This window comes from Excalfactoria chinensis, chromosome 17 (genome assembly GCF_039878825.1).
Source record: "Excalfactoria chinensis isolate bCotChi1 chromosome 17, bCotChi1.hap2, whole genome shotgun sequence".
In the NCBI taxonomy this organism is placed as follows: Eukaryota; Metazoa; Chordata; class Aves; order Galliformes; family Phasianidae; genus Excalfactoria; species Excalfactoria chinensis.
In genome coordinates, this window is record NC_092841.1 from 483,441 (window position 1) to 501,068 (window position 17,628).

Consider the following 17,628-nt stretch of genomic DNA (forward strand, 5'->3'; position numbering starts at 1 on the left):
TCAAAATCTCAAGCAGCAGCATTTGTTCCTCATCTTCAAAGGTTTATTCATTTTGTTGTCAATTCTGATGGCAGAGGCTGGAAGTCAGTCGCTGCTGCTTGAAAATACTGCAACTCACTTTATCTCTTGCACAGGTAAGATATATCCACAGTTCATGTATAAGCGGATAGCCCCCCAAAAAACCAACCAACCAACCAAGCAAACAAAACAAAACAAAACAAAACAAAACAAAACAAAACAAAACAAAACAAACAAAAAAAAAAGCCTCCAAGCCTATACTAGTAATAGATATGGTTCCTCACAGAAGTAGGTATCCAAGGATTGTAGGAAGTAAACTGGAATAAAAGGTTCTGCCCAGAAGTTCACAGGAGAGCCATGTGCTTACCTTGAAACTTTCTGTCGAGACTGGGCACAGCACTCCATAGAGACTTTTATAGAGTCTGGTATGCAGATGCTTTGGATTTTTCTTTCAGTCAAAAGTTTGGCAAACTTTCTTTGGCAAAACATTGTCTGGCAAACATAACTAATGGCATAATTTTCATTTGATTTCACAAGATATATTTAGAAATGTGTTATATCTTACCATTCCTGCAGATATATTTACTAGAAATAGTCTAACAGGGCTGTTAATAAGGGAATCTTGATAAGTCAAAACACTTAAAGAACTTGGATGCAGAATTTATAGGCTGTTTCACCATTCTGGTAATAGCTTAATCTTTGAATCAGGTAAGATAGTTTGACATTTCTGTACTGCATTATATTAGTAGTAAAAAGGGAATAATGCAAAATATACCTAATATACAGTCCTGTGAATTTAAGGAATCTCTTTAAAGTATGAGAAAAGACAACTTTACGGAAGAAAAATTATGAATGTTCTTTACTCTATTTTATATGGAAAAAAAGAAAAACAAACACGTATCTTGGGCCAGGACATTGACTTTAACAGTGCTAGAAGAAGGAAATCAATGATTTGATAGTAACAAGCAGTGTCCCTCAAGGGTCTGTCTTGGGACCGGTGCTCTTTAACATCTTTATTAATGACATCGATGAGGGAATGGAGTGCACCCTCAGCAAGTTTGCTGACGACACCAAGCTGAGTGGTGCGGTTGATACGGTGGAAGGAAGGGATGCCATTCAGAGGGACCTTGACAGGCTGGAAAGCTGAGCTCAGATGAACCTAATGAGGTTCAACACGGCAAAGTGCAAGGTTTTGCACTTGGGCCAGAAGAACCCCAGGCACTTGTACAGGCTGGGAGGAGTTGTCCTTGAGAGCAGCTCGGCAGAGAAAGACCTAGGGGTCCTGATAGATGAGAAATTTAACATGAGCCAGCAGTGCACTCTGGCAGCCCGGAAGGCAAATGGGATCCTGGGCTCCATCAGGAGAGGGATGGTCAGCAGGGATAGGGAGGTGATTGTCCCTCTCTACTCTGCTCTTGTGAGGCCCCATCTGGAGTACTGTGTCCAGGTATGGAGCCCCCAGTACAAAAAAGATATGGAGATTTTGGAAAGGGTCCAGAGGAGGGCCACGAAGATGATCAGGGGGCTGGAGCACCTCCCCTATGAGGACAGGCTGAGGGAGTTGGGTTTGTTCAGCCTGGAGAAGAGAAGGTTGCGGGGTGACCTCATTGCAGCCTTTCAATACCTGAAGGGAACTTACTCCCAGGAGGGGAGTAAACTCTTTGAAAGGGCTGACAATAGCAGGACTAGGGGAAATGGTTTTAAGTTAAAAGAGGGAAGATTTAAGTTGGATGTTAGGGGGAAGTTCTTTACTAGGAGAGTGGTTAGGTCCTGGAACAGGCTGCCCAGGGAGGTTGTGGATGCCCCGTCCTTGGAGGTGTTCAAGACCAGGTTGGACAGGGCTCTGGGCAACCTGATCTAGTAAAGGTGTATGTTTGGTGGCCCTGCTAGGCAGGGGGGTTGGAACTACATGATCCTTGAGGTCCCTTCCAACCCGGGTCATTCTGTGAATGATACAGCATATCAGAATAAGAATTCAATTTGAGGCACCGGTGGCGCACGGTGGTAGAACTGCTGCTTGCAACACCAGAGGCCCGGGTTTGAATCCCCCCTGTGGCGCAAGTGGTAGAAGTGCCGCTTTGCTACATAGAGGGCTCGAATCCCGGAAGTTGGACTCGATGATCTCTAAGGTCCCTTCCAACTCGCACGATACTATGATACTATGATACTATGATACTATGATCTGTACTTAGTGTGTGAAAATTGACTCGTTATTATATACTAGATAATCCAAAAATGCAAGCTAGGGAAATTTTTACTGTTTTTGTAGTCAGACATAACTGATACTAAGGAAAGGGCACATGTAGTCTAAAACAAAAATTACTTGCAGTACCTCATACTCAAAGGAAAGAAATGATACAGTATTTTTCGAAACAGTTCTCGTTTTAAAATATTCAGTGATTGTTCATATTCTGTCTATAGCAGAATATGAGGATAGGCAGTACTGTACACTGCTAATGCTCTGAGAAAGGAGGAATTTGCAGGTAATCCCGGAGAGTGACTAACCTAGGTATAGGTAAAGGGCACTGTCACTTGAACCGCTTTAAATGCTATAAAATCTAAACATGCTCTTCTGCTAGTAGTTGACATTTTGGTTATTAAAAGCCTGAATAAAAGATTAATGAATATCACTGATCTAATACCCAGAACCAGGTATAGACCTGTGCATGAAGAGGACTCTGGCACTATGTCATCCATGTTTTGGGTGTCTGGGGCATGCGTCTAAAGGCTCCCAGACACTGGAAGTCTGCCAAGGGAGGTTGTTGGTCCAGAATCCACAGAGGTCGAGCTTCACAGACACTGATGTTCTGCCATCCCTGATTTCACTGCTGCAGAGCCTGCAGTCCAGTGGTCCTAGAAGGAAACCACAGCACAGCTGGAAGGGGCAGAGTGTGAGAAAACCATGGATACAAGCAGTCCTGCACAGCAGCACAGCGTGAGCATGGTGATGACATTCCCAGCAGTGGAGAGGGCATCCAGAAATGCTGGAAAAAGATCACGGCCCCATTTTCTATAAGTCCTAGTTCTTGCCTGATGGTTCTCCTTAACTACTCCTTTCCCAAGAGCTGCTCAACCACATACCCTTTCCTCCACCAGTCTCTCCAGTCCTTCCTTCCTTACCCCACCTTCTCATGCCCTGCTGGCAGCCCTAGCTGGCTGTTCAGCTAATCCCTTCAGTGCTAATGACTGACTGACTTCCTCAAGGTCTCCTGGCTAGAGCAGAACCCTTGGAGCAACCAGAGAGTAAGAAGTCTGTGCTGCTGAATGGGTGTAGTTGAAAGAAATCAATGTACCTATACACGTTAACATTTCCTTCCCAGTTTGGCCTGATTGCCCTTGGTGGAAGTGCCCCCAACAACCAATTGCAGAGCACGTCAAACATATTTCAGGCCTGCCACCAGCTCCTTGTGCAGCATCATGCTTTCTCTTGGCGGTGAGGCCTGTGACTGTCAGTGAACAGGAAGGTGCCTCTTGGTCCTGCACACAGCAGGAGGGATTCCAGTTCATACCAGCCAGCAGACATTCTTCCAGGCCTCAGCCATGGTTTATATGAGGTCTCAGCTTGGCCTTTGCAGTCTTGGCAGAAGCATCTACATTCCCTGTTTCCACCCAGAGTGGGCTTCTCCCCCAGTTGCTGTTGGAGCCATTATTTCACACAGATAGTTCAGTCTTGAACACATTCCTAACTAAAGGAATCAGACATCCCTAGAAAAAGCAGGGGGCAGAATGGAGTCAGACACTTTCTCAGTGTTTTTTTAAGTGCTTGTGTGGAATGGCGTTGGACCTAATCCTCTTCTGCTAAGTCTAGAAAAGTGGAATAGAATCTGTGATTCTGATAGACTTGGAAGAGCATTCGCTGAGGGATTTGCAGCATGCCAGTGTTGCTATCAGTCATGCTACCAGGCTAAGCAGAACATGCTTGTAGAGATCATTGTGTCCTGTGAATGACCAGTGGATAGTGTGACATGGAAGATGCGGCCGCAAGCTGGTATGTACCAAAGCAGACTTGACAGAGAATGCTGGTTTCTGAAGTGGCAGCTACAGCAGAGATGAGATGTTAATTTGTCATGAAAACATCCATATCCTTCCAGAGTCTGTGACTTGTTTCACACAGTGGATTTCTTGTCACAGCATTAATGGGTACTGTCTCCCACGGATGGAGCTTTATGGCTCTTCACAGGTGAACAAATAAAGTGCTTGTAAACTTCCATTCAAGTAATGAGGTGTGTGGCATTTGCTCAGCACTGAACCAAGGAAGGAGCTTAGAGATAAAGCAAAAGAATTTTCAGTAGGAGCAGAGGCAAGAAATGTTTGAAAACACCATGGCAAAAAGTGCAGCTTCCAAATGGTGCTGTCAGTTATGCTACAGTTATTTGTTATGCGTGCTGAGAGAGATGTCATTGAACCTGATGGGCAGTGTGACAGAGGATGCCTACAAGTTCAGCAGAGCTTCTGTTGCCCTCTGTGTAAAAGAAGACCTTCCAGGAATGCTGGCCCCAGCCAAACAGAAGTTCTGGCACTCTAATCCTTTGGAGAAAACCTCCTCTTCCTTTGTGCTGAACCACAGCTGAGTGCTTGCTCAAACCTGGGTATGGTACAGGCATATGATCCTCATTAAGAATCTGGCTGCTTTGCTTATGGGCATTGAGTCGTGGAATTAAAAACGAGTGCTTTCTCCACTCCTAGCAAAACATACCTATTCCATGTAGGAGTCTGAGCATTATTTGATTAAGACATACTCTATGTCAGGATAGCCATACAGAGACCGGGATGCCATTTCCTAACCCTGCTTCTCCACCTGGAGAACAATTTCTGCAGGTCCTCCCTGAAGGAAGGGGAAAGGGAAGTGAAAGCAACTTTCTTATGAGGAGTTCAAATAGCAGCTTTTTGCACTGTTTGTGTTTTCTCTCTCCAGTGATTGACCTTACATGGCTTCCTGTATCCCAAGCTCCACTGAGAATCTCACTGGAGAAGAACCAGATCAGCTAACCAGCGTTAGCTGACAGGTAAGCAGAGAGGACAGTAGGACAGTCCTGTCCGGCTTCAGATGAACAACAGTCCAAGATGCACACTTGCTCAGACACCTCTCATGTTCTCAGCTAACCAGTCATTGCTGGGCAGTGGATATTGGCTGATAAGGTGATCTTGTGAATGTCCTTTCTTTCCATCAGCCATGAAAGCAAGTGGATGACTCCTGATACAGAGCAGGTGAGGAGAGGAGCAGGTCTCTTGGATAAGAGGAGGTTAGTGTAGGTTAGAAAATAATTAATAAGCAATAAAAACAGAGATAATTTACTCCTGAAAGAAGGAAGGCTCTGTGGGAGACTAGTTGTCAGGGGATCTAATAGTGCTTGCATCCCCTTTCCTGTTGAGATTTCCAGCTCACTCTACTGAAGTCTACTAGGGACAGGTCCTTACCTCCATGAGGGTATGTCTACTGCAAGAGAAACGCAGGCAACCCAGGAGGAGTATGGAGATGCTAATTGCCACTCTAAGGAGAAAGTCTGTGCAGCCAAAGCTGCTCAATTAGAGCTGAAACTGTCCAGGACCAAAAAAAAAAAAAAAAAAAAAAAAAAAAAAAGAAAAAGACTTTTAAAAATATCTTAACAGTAAAGCAAGGACCAGAGAAAATACTGGTCCATTAACTGATGAGTACAAACAGGGACACGTATAAAGCAGAAATATTTAATGCCTTCTTTGTCACTATCTTCAACACCAGTGATAAGCCCTTAGATGGAGACTGTCACTGCAGAAACAATGAACTCCCAAACAACCCCAAACTTGTGTGGCATTTGCTGCTTCATCTGGATGCATATGTCTATGTGAATCCCATCCCAGGGATGGGAAAACCTGAGATGTTGAGGACTGACAGAGATTCATAAGCTTGTAATTAATGGATGTGGCTCATGGCAATTTTAGTTTGATTTACCTGGATAAAACAGGCCACAGAACATCCCTCAGTCCATCCCTGACTGCAGTATACCCCAAAGAAAGCAAAGCCTCCTAACGTGATAAAGAACCACATGGCCAAAACTTTCAAATCTCAGGAGATTCTTTAATGTCCTTTTCATGATTAGAAACTGTGGCACCCAGAATTGCACACAGTGTTCAGAATGAGACCAAGATAGCACAGAGCAGGACAATTTCTTCCTTTCCTGGCTAGCAATGCTGTTCTAAATGCACCCCAGGATACATTTGGTCACTTTGGCTGCTGGGGCATAATACTGACTCAAATTCATCTTGCCATCTACCAAAACCTCCCAGTTGCTTTCCACAGGACTGCTCTCTGGCATTTTGACCTGCACCTGTACATATATCCAGGATTACACTATCCCACATGCAGAATCTGGTACTTGATCTTGTTAAATCTTATACAGTTAGTGACTGGCCAGTGCTGTATGAAAAATCTGCAAGGCCTCTCTGCCCTTGTGGAAGTCCATACTCTGCTTAATTTAATACTGAACACTCTTACCTCTGTTTGAAGCCAGCATACAGGACTCCACTGGGGAATCCTTTCTTGTAAGTCCTGATCCATCCTAGCATACCATTACACCACCATTCATGTAGCAGCAGTTCAGCAGTTCATGTTCCATAGCACCACTATTCATTATTACCTTATTGTTTGACACACAGAAAATCTTCTTTCCACCTGTTGAACCCCTTATCAGATGGTTTTTCTTCATTTAGGATGATGCAGCAGACAAGGTGGGTGTGAGTGCTGCATAGGTTCATCATCAGCTTCTCCTGTTCTCCTGTGAGACTGCAAGATAAAGTTTAGAACAAATGTGAAAGATCTCTTCCCTGTAGCTGTCTGTATTTCAGCCATGGAAAGGAGTTAATCTTTGGATTGTAATGTTTTCATATTAATGCAAATAGCTTTATCCTTCATTTGTCTTTGTCCATCTATTAACAGAAAATACAATTTGGCTATTCTGTCATCATAGTTTCTTTATTACAGAGGCTGGGATATAATTCATTTAGTATCCCAAGACAGTAGCTCTGGAAACAATGAACAATTCTCTGTGCCTGCTCTCGTGAATCGTTAGAACAGCTAAGCTTTTCTATGCAAAGATCTTATAGATAGTCTCTCTGTTTCTCAGAATTATCCCATTATTTATGAGTGGTGTGTGGCAGCAGTGCTGAAATACTCACAAGTCCCAAAACTCATTTTGGAAAACATGTTTGGAATGTTGTGAATGCAGGAAGAAGCTGATGTATTGCAGCTTCATACTTAGCTTAAAAAAAAAAAAGGTGCATGAAAAAAGATCTGCACAACAACATCCTCAACCATTTAAAATAGTTTTCTTTTTCATATCTTAGTGTGAGCATAATAATATGCGATGTGAAAAAAAAAGAACACTCGTTTCCATTTCTCTCTATAGTATCTGTTCTTCAGCTTTAGGACTTTAGGACTTCACTTTTAACATTAAATTCTCTTTCTTCAAGTAAGAAGAGTCAAAGTGAGGAAACTGTATGGAAAAGATCTGAGAAAGTCTGGAAAATCCTTTTCTTGCCATGACAAATCACAAAAAAAATAGAGAGCAGCTTATTAACTGAAATTTAACATTTCAATTCAGCATACACCAGTTCATTATTTATCCTTCACTAACTAGAGAACTCAGACATTAATGCATATGAATAAGATGGGTACCTTCTTAATCAGCTCAATGCAGGCAGCCAGGTCCATCCCATAGTCAATAAATGCCCATTCAGTTACTTCCTTCTTGTACTCCTCTTGTTCCAGTGCAAACATGGTGGTTGAAGAACTGTTGCAGTTTCTCATTGGTGAAGCTGATGCACAGCTGCTCAAAGCTGTTGAGCTGCCATATTTTAAAAAAAGAATATTCTTAAGGTATAGCAGTTACAAGGCCCTGTGCAGTTATCACTCTTGAAGACTGAGGCCTCTTCTTATTCATGATTATCATCAATTAATCTCTAAATTGTCTTTCTGATGCCTGTGATCTGTAGAAAATAAATTTACTTACTTTCACATTAAATACATATCTTATCTAATCTCAGTCTTATCTTTGTTCAATGTGTATGAGAACAGAAAAAGGGGAGAGAATATAGTAAAATTACCTCCAGTTAACAAATTCTGTGGCTGTTTTATGGTTTTGAGGGAAATATTGGTGGTAGGTGGACAGTTGAACTGTATGATTTTGAAGATCTTTTCCAACCTTGGTGAAGCAATGATTCTGTGATTCCATGATTTTCAGATTACTTTCTGATCCATCCAAGACAGATTATTTTGTATACAGTGCTGCAAAAATTCTAAGTGTGTAATGTAGGCAGATCAGCGCATTGATCTTCACCCCATGATGCTGTAAGGTGTGTAAAGACGTACTTGAAAAATAACGAAACTAAAACTCGTAAAACCCATTGCTTCTTAAACCAGGAATTTTTTCTTGACTAGCAGAAACAAGAAACTTACTGTAGTTCATCTTACTGTATAGGCACAGTATCAGCTCTTGAAATACAGCTTTTTATAGAGCTTTTGAGGTTCAGACCTTTCTCTGTGTTTTGACACAAATTTTCATGGAAATATTGTTTTCCTGACCCATCCTCCCCTGTTCCACACATCCCCCCAAGAAAGTGGCTTACATGAGAGCACTGAGAAATCTGTGCAAGAGCAGGGCTGGTTTAGATGTGTCCTTCCAGTTAAAGGACCTACCCTCATCAACAGATTTGTAAAACTATTAAAACAAAGTATTTATTATCCTTCATAGGCTCTACAGAAGCAAAATTCTCTGGAACCAATTGCTAGTAGCATGCAGAATGCATAGAATTGTAGATAAATGCTTAGCAACAATCAAGGTATTGTTAAGTGAGAGCTCTAATTTCAAATGGGCTTTTGCTACTGTTCTTTAGTACTACTGGAAAGTCCAAAGCAAGCTGATCAATACAGTGCAGCTACAGTAATACAGTGAAATGGAAATTTTGTTTTATAACTGAGTATTTAAAATCTGTAGTATCATGCAGTTTTCTTTTTCCAGTTCTCATCATCAACAAGGAATTCCATGCTTTTCTATGAATAATAATAAAATGCATATATTTTAAGCAAGGAAAAATGATTGATAGCAATGGCAGCTGTGACACAGCATGTGATGTTGATTACAAGACTGACAGGAGTTCCCAGTACAGGTTTAGGAAAGAAGGATGGATCAGATTTGAAGATGTTGGGAAAGGAATCATGAACTAGATCAGCTACTAACTTTCTCCCATTTCTGTTCCTGTCTCTACAGGGATGAACTCTACTGCATCTGGGTATGAAGCACAACACAAAAAAGAGAAGAGGCAGAATGAGAGAGACTTGGATACAGAATGACCTGCAAAGTCATGTGTGGGCAAGGTACTGCAGTGCTGACATTTCCTGTGGAGGTGAAGAGTTTCAGGCATGCTGAAAATAGAACCATCTTGAGAAAGGAATTGTGCAGCTGCCTTGTTCTCTGCCAGCCCTTCTCCACAATCGGGCTTTAAGGTTAGTAAGACACAGAGAGAATACTTAGCAGCAGATCACAACTAAAGTGAAAATATGCATATAGACACAGATTTCCCTCTGCAGCCTACACGCAGAAACAATGAATTTTGCTCTTAGGTTTACATTGTGAACTGAGATCGTGACCTTGCTATGTTCCACTGCAAAGAAATTTCACAATCTAGTAATGCTTTCTTTCATTGCTCTTATCCACTGGTTTCAGTGCTGTCATCAGTGGAAGAAACCCAATGGCCACTGTTCTTAAGTCTTCTGCCCAAAATGAACCAAGGAAAAGAATGATCTAGCACTCATCTGTTCTATTTTACAACTTGAAGGGAGTTATTGAAAAGAGATACTGCTTATCTCTTACATTCAGTTTGCATCCTGTCTAGGGTAAAGCTTAACAGGATGCACAGTGGCAGCCAGCAAATTACAGCACAGCAGAAAGAGTGTTTGAGAGTCTCGTTAGCTTCCCTCTTTTTCATTAGGTTTCCTGGTATAGTCGCAATAACTGAGATATGCTGTGGAGATCTGGCTTATCCACTAGGTCATCTGCTCAATGGGCAATAAATTAAGAAGTCCTAGTTTACAGATTCATCTCATAAAGAAATGTTCAACATTAGGAATTTCTAATTTTTGTGGTATCATTCCTTGAATTAAAAAACTGTGATTGTTGTTTTCGGTCATGCAACTTTTCCTAAAAACTGTTTTGAAGAGAATTCATTCCAGTCAATAAGCTTCAGAAGCTTCCAGTGTAAAATAGTTGTGATCTATGCCTTACAAGATTTTACTGTTTCCGTATCAGCATGGTATTGGAAAGACAAAGATGGAAAGTGACTCAGGGTGGATAACAAGATGTGTTGCCAGCAGATGAAGATTAAAAGCATGTTAGCTTTCATGACTCCAAGTGAACTACTGATGCCCCTCTCAGCATGAAGCCTATAAAACTCACAAGGTACAGCTAACAACCCCTTCTGCCGAGCCCTGAGATACTGGAGAGTGTTCAGAACTACTCAGCTTCTGTTCGGTAGAAAACCTTCTTTTGTAGGTTAACAGTCCTAAGCCTGAAAAACAGGCTTAGGAGCTTACTTGGAAGATAGTATCTCTAGTGCCTGGGGACAGTTCACTTCAGTTACTCCTCCCCCATTAATCAGGGGGCCGGGTGCCCTAACAATGAATGGAAGGAGGCTCAAGGCCACAGAAAGAACCTAGAATACCTGTGTGGATGTGCTGCTCCTCTGATAGACTGTGGCCCTGCATGAAGTGATTGTGAATGCAGCTGGGAAAGACAGTGCCCTGAGCATGGACAGGGGAAGGGCTGACATACGGCTCTGTGACAGACTGAAATCAGAGGAGTGAGTGGGAGAGGAAAGAGACAGATGAGTGAGAAAGATGAGATGAAAGAGTGCAAGATAGTGAATGTGGTGAGAGGAGGAAGAATTGAGTAAAGAGCCTATAGGAGAGGATAGAAATTGGATGCAAAAATGTGTGTTGTATACTAGAAGGTGATGTACCACAACTTTTGGGAACTGAAAGGGCTTTAGCTAATCTCAGATGCAGTATCTGTCAAAATCCAAGAGGGAAACTTGTTTAAACACTGGTAATTTCAGAAGAGTGTTCTTTGATTGCTTGTTGATTTTCTCTTTAACATTTCAACTTCAGAGAAACAAACAAAAGTGCCAAGAGCAACTGTGTCCTCTGGGGATTAAAGCTTATATTTGTGATGAAATTCTGTACCCTTTCATGCCAATTTGCAAGTCTGCCACAATCACATTTTTTGCACACACAATGTGTCAAAGTGCAGTGCATGCTATAACAGCGATACAGTCATCCAAATGCTTCTTTACTCCAGCACACTTCTTGCCATGACCACTGTCCTGAGGAGCCACGCACAACTGCCTTCTCAGTGAATAAACTTTTCCTAATATCCAACCTAAACCTCCCTGCTCTCTTGGGGTTCCACAAAGAGGAAATGATACCAAGTGCAATTACAAAACTCTTGTGATGAAACTCGGTCAATGCAGCTTGACCTTTGCATTTTTTAAGCTCATTCAACGCTAGCTAGTAGGAAGTGAGGTAATGGACACTGGGAGTGAGATGTGTACATCTCACATGTAGAAATGTACAGGGAAACTTGGACTTCATTGTATAGGTATTGGAGAAAGCTGGGTGTGTTTATGCTGCTTTTCATAGAAACGTAAAATATCCTGTGTTGGAAGGGACCCATAAGAATTACTAAGTCCAACTTGTGGCTCCATGCAGGACTATCCAAAAATCAGACCTTATGTCTGAGATTTGTCTTGATGTTTCTTGGACTCTGGCAAGCCTGGTGCTAGTACCAGTTCCCGGGTGTTGTGGTTTAACTTGGCAGGTTGCTAAGCACCACACAGTCATTTGCTTATTACTTGTTTTTCCCAGTGGGGTAGGAGAGTGAATCAGGAAAAAAAGTGTGCCTTTCACAGGAAACATGGGCTTCCATTGCAGAAATACACAACCAGTGTAAGACCTACATCTAATACCATTAAATCTAATTGATTAGAGTGCTCTAATATATGCTTACGGAAAACAGCACTGGAAGGTTTACTACCAACAGTTATGCTGGCTAATTTTTATTAATGTATTTCATGTTAGAATGTTCCCTCTTTCCACAAACTGCAGTTTTTAATAGATGTGGCAGCATAAGTTTGTGCTATTGCATTTGCATCTTTTCCTTTTTATCAAAAAGGTATAATTAACAACTTCTAAATTTTACTGAGGTGTCAGGGTACCTCTGACAGAGCCTGAGCTAATCACAGAGGAGAAAGCACTGTTAGCAACCTTGCCTGCAGCAGGGGGTTGGAATTTGGTGATCCTTGAGGTCCCTTCCAACTCAGGCCATTTTGTGATTCTATGAAAGGGCCTGGAAGATGAACATGATTAGGTCAACTTCTATACACGGGATACCTAGGTCTTTCATCAGCTGTAAGATTTTTAGCTGTCTGAGTTCAACAAGCTCTACAAAAGTCTCCCATGTGCAGAGCTTTCCTGACTGTTGGAAGTCTTTCTGCCTTACACTTTTGATACCTGAGTGTGTGCTTGCTTCCTGCTATGCAGACTGCTGTTCCCTAGTCATGCTGCAGGCCCTGTGTTCAGATCTCTCTCTTGCATCTCTCACACTCACTCTGGAAGTTACTTCATCATGTTCCTGTCCTGTTTAATTGTTGTCAGATAAGCTCCAGTCTTCTCTTCAGAAGACGTCACCCTACCCATATTGAAGAAGGGGGGACAAAGCTTTCCTGTGTCCTCCCCTCTCTTCTGCAGAGCTGAAGACAACTAATAAAGATTTGATGTTAATCTGAGCATAGTAGTGTGTCAGGTTTTCCACAGACATTTCCACATTTCATCAGTTCTGTTTTTGACAATACATTATAGTCACTTGCAGGCTGTAGCCTCTAGCAGTCAAACACAGAAATGCAAGCAGACTTTACAAATAAAACCTTCAGGTTTTCACTCTGTGAGATCTTTCAATGAAAGATCTTAAATGAAACATCACCTTCTGTTTTTTCTTAAACATATTCTGTGATTATTTTTAGGATTCAAAGTGGATATCCTACACTGTAGTTCCCTTAAGTAGGGACTTACCACTTAATATGATTATTTTATTTCCATTGAAGGAAACAAAAGGTCTAAGTATTGGTGTAAGACATTAACCTCACAACACTCTGAATAAATAGCAAGGCAACAATGTTCAATCTTAGGCAGAGAGATGATTAGCTTCCATTATGACCAGAGATCCTGGAGTTAAATTTTGTACGTCTTTGTTCCTTTGTTCTTGATCATGTTTCCTGTAAAGCTGGAGAGTACGGAGTCATACACAGATCACCTAAGTTTTCATTTTCTACTGTGAAGTGGGGAAAACTCAAGGTTCTCCTTCTGGCTTTTGACAAAATACAGATCATCTGTTCAGAAAATCAAGTGATTTATGATTAGATTCCCTCTACTGAGATGTTTCACTAGGAGATACGTACCTCGCAGAACAAAAGTCTCTAGGCTTTCCATAAAATTCATTTGTGTTCCAAATATTTTCCGATCTAAAGCCTCTCTTTGTAATTAAGGACAAAACCCTTAATATTTGAATGTTTTAAAGGTTTTTTCTCAGTTTTGGTGATAGAAATAGCTTTGTTTCTGTGGACTGAACCCAGCAAAAAAAAAACTTAGACAAGTACCAGACCCAGAAAACATATTTGTTGCCAAATTATGCTTTTTAATGCATTTAATGCATTTTCAACATGCAACAAAATAGATTTTCTCAATGCTGAAATGCTCACAGAACACAGAGTTAAAACATACATGTGTCCTGTTAATAATGAAAGATGTTCAGTACTTTTTACTGTTCGATGTTAGTTTTTACAGTAATCTTAAAGAACATTCCTGATGGGATTTGCAGCTTGCAAATGCTGTTCTCAGCTATGCTGTTAATATTTATGGGACATTCCAAGAGGAATCTTTGCACCCTTGGATCCTTAATGAACAGACTGACAATGAATGTGTAGCCTCATACCCCTGAGTAAAATAAGACCTCTCAGGAATGCTGGCATGAGACAAGGAGAAATGCTGGAATACTAATTCTCTGGAGCAAATCTCCTCATCCTGACACTTCTGCTAAGATGTGGTTGAGCAATGGATGTTGGGAACGGTAAAGACATTCTCCATTTAAATAGTTCCCTTTATTCTGTTGAAAGTTGGATCATGTGTCAGCTTACATGGACTATGATAAGAGTTTTCTTTGTTCCTGTTGTAGTTTATCTAGTCTGAATAATTGTGGTTTATATGAATAAGACATTCTTCAGGGATTTTAACTATCATTCCATATGAGCAGCGATAGAAAGGATGGAACAGAAAAGAAGTTGGGAAAGATTTCTTGGGAAAACCCAGTGATAAGCCCAACAAATGAAAGACTGATTAATCTGGTCATATGAAGGATATCTTGGCCTGGTTCAACAATGGCAAAGAAAGACACATCCTCAGGTTAAGTGAGTTAACCTTTGTATCTTTGTCTCTTGAGAAAATTCTTGTATCTCAAGCTAGCTTTGAATGGGCTGAGATGATTTTGTTATCTTCTAATCTTATTCCTTTGTTTGATGTATGATCTATGCAAGGCTTGATACCATTGCTGTTTAACCTTAGAACAGGGAGAAGGTAAATGAATTCCATTTGGAAAGTTTCAGCAGCAGATTTTAAAACCAGGAATGTCTGTACTTCCCTCTGATTGATAGCACCGAAGGAGCTACCCATACAGTAGAAGTAAGTCAGTCTTAGAAAAGGGAAGATGGAGGGCAAAATCATCTAGAAATCAAATAGCCTAAGTTAAATTAGCCTAATCAGCTAAATTCAGCAACCATTTCACTGGGTCACTGCTTTGCCAGGCAGCACAGGTGTATATCATCTCCATGCCAAATCAGTGTCTTCAGCTCCCTGTCAAGCTTTCCAGTTGACCAGTATCATTTGTGAGCAGGTTGCCTCATTGGGCCTCAGAGCAGAGCTATCTCATGACTGCACTATGGTTTGCCTCTCGTGTTTGCTTAGTCAGCATTTTATCCCTTAGTGCCTCATGTCCAAACCTTCCATATACACTGAACTATACTTTTTCAAGCAGCACTGTGCTGACTAAAGGGAGCTGCTGGTCTGTGAAGGTGGTGGTGTCTATTCTGCTGGAGCTGTAAGAGCACTGTCATGAAACCTGAACAGGAAGGCTCAGGTTCTATGTGTTTTCCTCTTCAAGCTCCTATCAGGATATCAAGCATGAAACATTTGGTATGGCTTCAATGACATAGGGAAATGTCTGAAGGGTAATATTTACAGCTCTTTTCTCTGCTGCAACTAAACACAGATCATGCATTCAGATCATACAGAACAGCAGCTCTATATGAGTGCATCATCTACACCTATTTTAAGCTTTTCTCTGAGAGATCTTTCTTTAGACTACCGGAGACCAATGTTTTTCTCAGGACCTTTGCACTAATATCGATCAGGTGACAGACAATTTCACTCTAAAAATAGTTCCTCGGTGTAATTCAACCCCTGATCTTCATACATGGCAGATAATCAGAAAACAGTGCCTTAAGTATCTTAGGAGTGGGACAGGAAAGAAGGGAACAGACTTTTTAGCAGGGTCTGTGATAGTAGAACAAGGGTAAATGGCTTTAAACTCAGGGAGAGCAGATGGAAGGAAAAAATCTTTTACAATGACGGTGGTGAGGCACAGGAAAAGACTTCCTAGTGTTGTGGTTGATACCTCATCCCCAGAGACTTTCAAGGTGAGACTGGACCATGGGCAACCTGATGTTGCTGTGGTGACCCTGTGTATTGCACAGGAGTTAGGCTAGGTGGTCCTCAGAGGTCCCTTCCTGCTCTAAGGATTCTAAAATTCTGATTCAAATAGGATAATTTTCAAGGAAGGTAGATCACACACTTAAGGTATTTCTAAATTAAGGTAAATACTAATAGGATATTATTTTGTTAAAAACTATAAGATAAAGCTAGTGATTTTCACATTCACGTAACTACCAGTCCAATTCAGTGAAATGTGTTATTTCCTTCTATAGAAACAATGTAGGCTTACAACAATAGCATCCAACAAGACAAACCAAATATATTGTTAGAAACATATTCAAAAACATCAAAATATCCCTTTTTCATAGCTGTAACACAGTGCCATTATGTGATTTGATCCAGTCCTCACTTCATTTCTTCTTTAGTTTGACAGCTAAAAGCTGCATTTCTCTATCATATATTACCAAAACTGCTTTGATCCTCTTCAATAAGTTTCTTTCTTGATTTGGAGACAATTTCTCCATTTTACAGCAGCTTCTCATTATTTTTTGATCTTGTGCCCTTTGGCAGGGACAGCATCTCTAGGGAATGTTGTTACCCAGCTGCTGAATCACCTGAGGTCTGTGTGAACCACCATGGTGTAACTAGAACAAACTGCACGCATAATCTTTGCATGTCTTCATTAATGCTTAGTGCTAAAGAGGAATTTAATCTTGTAGCAAATATCTCAGTTCCAGGTATTTGCACCCATGACAGCTGTGCAACATCGACACCTTTGTTGTGCTCCCACCTTAAACTGCCATTAACGTCCTGGAAAGCCCACGTATCCCTGAAAACCCGGTAAGCCTGTGTGTCAGCTCAGCTTTTAGTGAGAGCTGGTTGCTGGGTGGTAGCACACACGACCCAAAGGAGGGTCCATCTCAGTGGCTCCGTTCTGCCACCTGCTGGCAACTTGTGCCCGGAGCACGAATAGAGCAGGGCTGCCTGTGTGAGCTGCCTGTGACTGACAGGAGCTGCTGGAGCCCGAGGCCTAGGAGAAAGCTCCCAGGGACTGTGTGCTCCAAAACAGGCCAGGGGACAAGGGGATAGGCGCAGCTACTGCCCCAGCTGATGTCTCTGGGCCTTGACTTCCTCTACCTGGTTGCCTGTGGGGACTGAACTTTCTGCAAGCGTCTGAAGCTGGGAGCAAGCTCTGCCTCTGACTTCACCCTCACCCACTGAGGCTGCAAGGAGAGGCAGCTGTGCACTCCGACAGCTACTGCTGGTCTTGTTCATTTGTTGATAGCTGGGACAGGTGATCACCCCCAGCACACACGCTCCCAGCTGAACACCGGCAGTACCTGTGCAGCTGCCGTGCTCCTGGTGGCACAGCACATCCCAGCAGAGCAGGGCAAGCACCCAGGCGCTGCCTTCACACACTGCCATTCCACTGGCTTAGAGGGGCCGCTCCGGCCTGCTTCTGACTGCTCCCATTTCAGCCGAGAAAGGAGCTGTGCCGGACGGAGCAAGACTTGCTGGGATAAGAATAGCACCTGCCATCTTAGGACACAGCACAGTTGTCCAGCTCCTGCACGGCAACACGTTGCAGTGAGATATAGAAGGCAAGCTACCCGCTGAGGAATGTCTTCGAGTGCTATTCATGGAGGCGCCTCATCTACAGCAGCAGGCCTGGCCCCACGCAGGAGCCTTGCAAGAGGGGGTTATTTTGAGCTTTGGGCACTGAGGACGAAGGGACACAAATGGCAGCGATCCTCCAGACAGGCAACCTGCAGAGCTCTGTGCACAACTGACACAGCCGTCACCGCTTCCGGGGATGACTCTTG